Source organism: Arachis ipaensis, chromosome B09 (assembly GCF_000816755.2).
Source record: "Arachis ipaensis cultivar K30076 chromosome B09, Araip1.1, whole genome shotgun sequence".
Taxonomy (NCBI): Eukaryota; Viridiplantae; Streptophyta; class Magnoliopsida; order Fabales; family Fabaceae; genus Arachis; species Arachis ipaensis.
Window position 1 is genome coordinate 124,499,821 of NC_029793.2, and position 7,512 is coordinate 124,507,332.

The following is a 7,512-nucleotide window of genomic DNA, read 5'->3' on the forward strand; positions in this document are numbered from 1 at the left end:
AATTAAAAAAAATAATGTAAAAAATAATAATATTTAATTAGCTTTATATTTAATTTTAGTCATTAATATTTTAATTTGAATGAGTAAGGGTAATTTTGACATATTACATAATGACCAAAAAATTTAAATTCAACCAAACAAAAATTTAGTCATTCCTAGGATTATTACATAACATTCCAAGACATTAAAATTTATAACCAAACATAGGTATCCTATATTTCAAGTAATCTTATTCCTAGGTATTATATTCCTAAGAATGACATTTCTAGTAATAAAATTTAATCTTTGAACCACACGCACCCTCAAAGGACAGAAAGTGAATTACCGGGAATACAGAATCTCATTGTTGAAATGTCATGTAAGACTTTCTTTCTACCAACAAGTCATTATTAATGATAGTAATTCTGATGCATGAACTTAATTATAATTGACCTTGTCACATTGCAGCTGTTACTGATATTGACACAAGTGGCATCCATGCCTTTGAAGAATTATACAAGACCCTTCAGAAAAGAGAAGTTCAGGTATAATGATAATAATATCACAACAATAATAATGCTGATGTCATGTACAAAACAATTGTGATTGTATTAATTATGTTCATGTGTGTTTATATAAACAGCTTATATTGGCGAATCCGGGGCCAGTTGTAATAGAGAAGCTCCATGCATCCAAGCTTACCGATCTAATTGGAGAAGATAAAATATTTCTCACAGTGGCTGATGCTGTTGCAACTTTTGGTCCAAAGGGTGTTAAATAAAACATATCTGTTTCAAGATCAAATTCAAGTGTTGATTGAAGCCACGGTTATAATTAAGATGCTACAAATACAAACGGGTGGGGATTAGTATAATATTGTTTAATATATAGTCTTATAGGGAATTATTATTAGTCACCTTGATCTGTCTTCTATGTAGTTTCATTTAATTTTGTTTGTCTTTGATTTTACGTATAGTCCCAATTAATGTATAGAAGCAAAATTACATATTCTGTTTTTCAACTGGTAGTTGTGATTTACAATACAATATACTTTAAGGTTGCATGAAAACCAGTGAAGATTAGAATATTCGGCTTCATGATTTGGTGGACTGAGAGGGTTACAATGGATATAATAATTGGTGTGTGGATAAGAGCTCGCCAATAATGGATGCTAATATCATTTTATAAACAAATAATGTGGGAGAGTTGAAAGAGTTCACTTTGCTTATACTTGTTGAACATATACTCATAATAATGCAATTATTGTATTAACAAAATGACATACTTCAATTACCATCATTGGGATATCATCATATTGAAACACTATAAGCATAGAGCATTATTTATCTTGTTTTTCAACCCTGTTTTATATTCAGATAAGTTATATTAATATTCATAAGTGCTCTATATATGACTTTATCTTAAGCATATTAGGTACTATGTTACACACATTATCCTTTGAAGTTGGAATGTTTGATTCATCAATTGTGGAAAAGTTAATAGTTTTCTTAGATTGGAAAGGAGTCTACAGTCTACACTGTTATTATTATGTTTTTTTTTCTCCCTTAATACTAAACTCTCGTAATAACATTAGGGTGCTTAAGTAACTCTAAGATCAAATTTCTTGATGAACATAGTTTAAGAGGCGCAAACTGAATTAAACCGTAAACCAATAACAAAGAAAATATAAATTTCGAAAATTAAAATAAGTATCATATATTCAGTTAAATGATATATAAGGTACCGTACAATAGTTAATAAAATTGTTATTTTATAAAACAAATTACGTGATGATCATCAATTATTTATTTGTACAGTTCAATATATGCTAAAATAATTATATTATTAATTAGGACGGAGTTAACCCTTGTAAACATATAATTAAGTTTTATCACTTTATGTATATCTGCACAACGTATTTAAAATGTTTATACACGTCCCTTCATATCGTCAATTATCATTTGATTTTTAGTTAAAATAATGCGAGATGTACGATTAATTATTATTGTAACACCCAGAACTTTCGAAAAATAATATTATCAGTTAATTTTAATTTATTTATTTGTTAAAAACTTTATTTTTAGAAATTATTTTATTAAAAGTAATTAAATCAAGTCTTGATAATTAAATTAAAAATTTTACTTAATTTTATAATTATTGAATAATTTTTTATATTTAAATTATACAGCTTAACAGTTGTAAAAGAATAAGAATTTTATACAATTTAGTTAAATAATTGAAATTCTAAAATTTAATATTTTAATTTTTATAAACAAAAAATAAATTATATTATTTTTAATTTTTAAATTAGAATACGTGATTAAAAGCTGATTAGTAAATTGATAATTAATTAGTATTTTTAAATAATTTTAAGAGATCAAATTAGATTTCAATTTTATATAATATACTTTAATTTTATTAAAATTGACCAAACCCCAATTTACCCAAAATTCTTAATCTCACTTTTGTCCCAAATTAAACCCTAATTCTACCCTAACCCCTAGCCACCACCGCCACACTTTTCCCCCTTTCTCCCAAAAGAAGCATAGCTTCAGATTAAACTAAGAAAGAAAAAAGAGAAGGGAAATGGAAAAAGGGGAAGTAGGGAAGGGAGAGTGAGATCCGAGAAAGTAGAGAGGAAGAGAGGGTTGCGTCGGGGAAGAAAAGGAGAGGAAGAGAGGTCTAAGGGAGAAGACGGAGATCTAGCCGTCGCGCCAACCGCCGTTTTGCCGAGTTGCTTCGTGGCGCCGTCCTGCCCGAACCGCCGCCATCATGCCACCGACTGAGGAGGCCGAAGGTTACTATCTTCGAAGCTCCCATCGTCACTGTTGAGCAGAGCCGTCGCCTCTGGATCCGTCACCGCCACTGTTCTCTCCGCCATTGCCGAGTCTGACCCTGCGCCTTGCCGTCGTCGTGTTGCTATTAAGGGAGAAGGGAGCGCGAACGACAGCCATGGACAGAGAAGAGAGCTCGCATGCAGAGGAGGTGAAGTCGTCGCTATCACCATCGCGTGTGGAGTCACCGCCGTGCCCAACCGTCGTCGCCGCCGTTCCTCCACCGTCGCCGAAGGTCCATCACCGCAACTGAAGCCTCTGCCTTATTTATTAATCGAGAAGCCTGAAAAAGGAACAAAATAAAATCGCGAGCACAAACACACACGTATCGAACATCGCCCGATCGATAAAGTAGAGAAAAATAAGAACTTAACGGAAGAATAGAATAAGGAGACATGTATAAATATATATGTATAATATCTATTAGTCTCGGCAGTAGAGTTTAAACCAGCTAGAGTTACAGAAGTAAAACAGTTGATAAACATAACCTGTCTCTCCACGAATACATCGTACTCCTTTATAGGCAACTTTTCATAGGAAACAACTACATGATATAAGTTTTCCAAAATAAGAGAAAAGAGATGCTAAACAAAATACAAAACAGAAATCAAAGTAAACTTTACTGTCTTTCAGATGAGTTACAGTTCACTGCTGAGCACTAAGACCTACATCTGAAAAATAAAAGAGATATACAGAATGAGAACCTCCAATCCATAGGTTCCCAGTACAGTAAAAATGCCAAATAAATACAATCTAAGACAATATGAAATTCACTAAGAAATCTTAATCTCCATGCATCAATATTTCCATCCTGGGTTCTCACTAATTCGTAATTAGGCAACTATCATTGTAAGACCCAGAATTTTCGAAAAATATTATAATGAATTAATTTCAATTTATTTATTCATTAAAGTCTTTATTTTTAGAAATTATTTTATTAAAAGTAATTAAATCAAGTTTTTGATAATTAAATTAGAAATTTTACTTAATTTTATAATTATTGAATAATTTTCTATATTTAAATTATACAGCTTAACAGTTATAATAAAATAAGAATTTTATACGATTTAGTTAAATAATTGAGATTTTGGAATTTAATACTTTAATTTTTATAAACAAAGAAAATTAATTATATTATTCTTAATTTTAAATTAGAATACATGATTAAATGCCAATCAATAAGTTGACAATCAAATAATATTTTTCAATGTAATTTTAATGGATTAAATGAGATTTTTAATTGATACTCTATACTCTAATTTAATTAAAATTACCAAATTCTAATTTATCTAAAAACCCCTATTTCACATTTGCTTTGCCCTAAATTAAATTAAACCCTAAACTCCTTTGCTTTAGCTGCACCGCCACCCCTCTTTCATCCCTTTCATTATAACACTACTCACCCACAATCCCTAATTCAGTGCTGCTACCCCCTCACACACCTTCACCTCAGCTCCACACATACTCAGCCTCACTACCCTCTCATTGATACAACACACACGCACAGCTCCGCACTCACCGACGGAAGAGAAGGAAGGGAGCGCCAGGGGAGGAGAAGCTCGCCGCCGTCAACCCCGCCGTCGCCGTTCGCGAAGTCCGCGCTAGTGCCGTCGCGGAGGAACGTCCCTGTCGTCGCAAACTATCGCCATCGCCGAACAGGATCCATCGTCCTCGCTGGGAAGCATGTCGCCACTGCTGCTGTCCATCTAGCCCGAGCCGTCGCCGTCGCTGTCGGTCCGCCTTGGAGCCTTTGCCGTCATCGATGGGGTTGAATCCGCCGCCGGTTTGAGCTGGGGGAAAGGAAACGCGTATAGGAAAGAGAGCAGGGGGCTTCGTGGCAGCTCCATCGCACCGCTCCTGCCAAGCCACCGCCAAGTCCTGCCGCCGATCGGAACACTAGCCACCACCATCGAAGACGCCACCACCGCCACTGCTGTCAATTGGGATCAAAATTGTTGCTGTGTTCCCAGAGCTGTCATGGAAGTGGTTGATTCGGTCCCAATTCCTCCATTGTTGAGACTGTAAGCTTTAATCCTTGTCTTGGTTTCATCCTGTTTCTCTGTCTTTCTCCTGTTCTAGCTAAGGGAACCTATGTCTCTGTTTAGTACTACTACTCTGTTTTCCTGTTTGTTGTTAGGACCTTTATGGTGGTGTTGAGGTCATCAGAAAACTGTTAGATTTGCTGTTGATAAGTTTGATATTGCTACTTCAATTCTGGTTTGCTCTTCTCCTTGATTACGTTCCATTTGCACATTTTTTTTGTCATTCCCATGCTTCTTTTGATTTAATTCTAGTATATGCCCTGTTTTGAAATTCTCAGGGCTGTGTTCACTTTCGATACCTATTTAATTTGGATTCTCTATTCTGCTGTAACTACCATTACCGTCGTGGATTTATTGTCGCTGCAGCCATGAAACGAAAAGGGAAGGGGAATCGTCACGTTTGATTTCCTTGGATTTCGACACTTTGAGGTAGGGGTTTGTTTAAAAGTTAACATATTTTGGGGTTGAATACCTGATGAGTTTAGTGGATTAATGCAAGTGAATTAATTTCTGTGCTGAAAATGACTTTCTGCTGTGATTGAAATGGTGGCTAAATTGATTATTGATTTATCATTTTTTTGAGTTTCTGGCAAAAAAATGATTGAACAGGTTAATTTTGAACCTTGGTTTGAAAATGATCTTTTATTGATTATGCAAAATGGTTTTGATTGGGCCGAAGTTGAAAAGAGGGGACTCGTAATGGGTGGAAAATTCCAATTTTTAGGGGAGGTGCTGCCGAAATTTTTTTAAGAATTTCGAAGAAGTTTTGACTGTGATTTCGAAGATGGTTTTGATTTAAGTATCTTTAATAAGAGAAGTATGTTTTGAATGTTTTTAAAGATCATTAAAGAGACTTGTATTTTTTTATGATTTGGTTAACTTGTGGTTTTAAAACCCATTTGTTTTCTAATGATGAAATGAGATTTGATTAACTAGAAAAATACTTTAAAATAGTAAATTGAGTATAAATTTAAGGATTTGGGAATAAAAAGGTGAGTTTAAAGTTTTTAATGAAATTGAACATAACAGTTAAGAGGGAGAAAGTTATTTTAAGAAATATGATGAAATATGTGTGGTATTGGTTTGGAGGCGAACTTAGTGAATTGTTTGAGGGTTGTCCTTGAAATTGAGGTAGGATTTAGTGACAATTGGGTTGTTTGAGATCTGGTGATGATTCTGGTTATAGTGTTGTGGGGTGATGACTGAGATTGATGACGTTGGTTATGATATTGATGACAAGATTTGTGATGAAAGAAACATGGTTGAGAATGATGTGGATTCTTGATGAATTATGATTGAAATACTCTTATGGCTTATTTATTTGAATTATCTGAGATACGAGTTTCCCTGGGTAAAGTACCGTGGCTTGCCACCACGTGTACCAGGTTGAGACTCGATACTCTGTTGACCCTACGACGTAAGTGTGACCGGACACTATATAAATTTCTGGGAATGTTACCCCTATTGAGAAATATTGATTATTTGAGAAAAAGCTATGCATAGACTCTTGGGGATGCACGTCGGGGGACAGTCTAAGGACAATTCAAACTTGTCGGGTTGGCTGGATAACCGACAGATGAGCCTCATCAGCCATAGGACAGGCATGCATCATATGCATTTGTATGTTTTGATTGAATGTGCAGTTGTTTTGGTTTGCCTAATTGCTTAGCCATGTTTATCTGCTACTTGTTTTACTTGCTGTACTTGAATCATATCTGTGATTTTCTTTGTTTGTTTTGTTTGTGTGTGTCTATCTGAGAAATCCTTTTCGGTGGAGGCGTGAAGAGGGTGGTTCATGGTTTATGGTAGTGAAGGTTGGGGCAGGTAGACTAGGTGTCACTTGAGTATTCTAATGTAGTAGTGAGCGAAGTAAGTTGGACAGAAAGTCACTAAGCACGTCTTTGGTCCTTTTGTTTCTTTAAGCTATTAATCCTTCTGATTTGTAAGTTAAATGAATTTTCTTTAAACACCTTTTAAAATAAGTCTTCCACCAAACTTCTTCAAAAGCTATTTTAAGAATAAACTGCTTTATAATGGAATTAATTCTATTTGCAAGTATTTCTTTACTTTAATGGTATTCCCATCCCTACTGAGAACGTGTGGTTTGTTCTCACCCCAAAATCTTCCACCCTTTCAGTGATAGGTTCGAAGACTCAGTTTGAAGCTGCGGGCGATTATTGACTTTATCTATGCGTTGTGTTACCTTTATAGAATTCCCTCGCTTGTTGCTTAAGATTTTTATTTTATACAGAGGGATATGTATTGCACCTGAGTTTTATTTTGACTTACTTGTATAAGATTTATTATTATTAGTAATTATGTAATTATTGTTAATTGGTGATATCTGATATATGATTTTTAATGAGTTATAAACAACTTTCTAGCATTTTATTAAAGATTGAAATGCGAGTTCGAACTAAAGGCTCAATATTAAATGGTTAGTAAGGAAAACCGGTTAGTAACACCTTACTTTTGGTACAATCATGACGTATTGAATGTTGGGTTGTTACAATTATCGTTTCATACTATCACGTAATTAATATATTACTAGATTTTGACCTGCATGATACGCAGAAAATTTGAATTATAATTTTATATAATATTTTTTATTAGATTTTATAAATTTTTATAAATAAAATAATATATATTTATATGAA

At 34.0% G+C, this 7,512-nt stretch overlaps 2 long non-coding RNA genes across 2 annotated transcripts; both read left to right on the plus strand.

The window, feature by feature from the left end:
* LOC110262405 lies at positions 400–842 on the plus strand. The gene is made up of 2 exons (XR_002354892.1): positions 400–524; positions 623–842. It is a non-coding gene; the product is annotated as an uncharacterized LOC110262405 (long non-coding RNA).
* Positions 4,230–7,368, plus strand: LOC110267375. Its single transcript, XR_002354893.1, has 3 exons — positions 4,230–5,030; positions 5,134–5,284; positions 6,993–7,368. It is a non-coding gene; the product is annotated as an uncharacterized LOC110267375 (long non-coding RNA).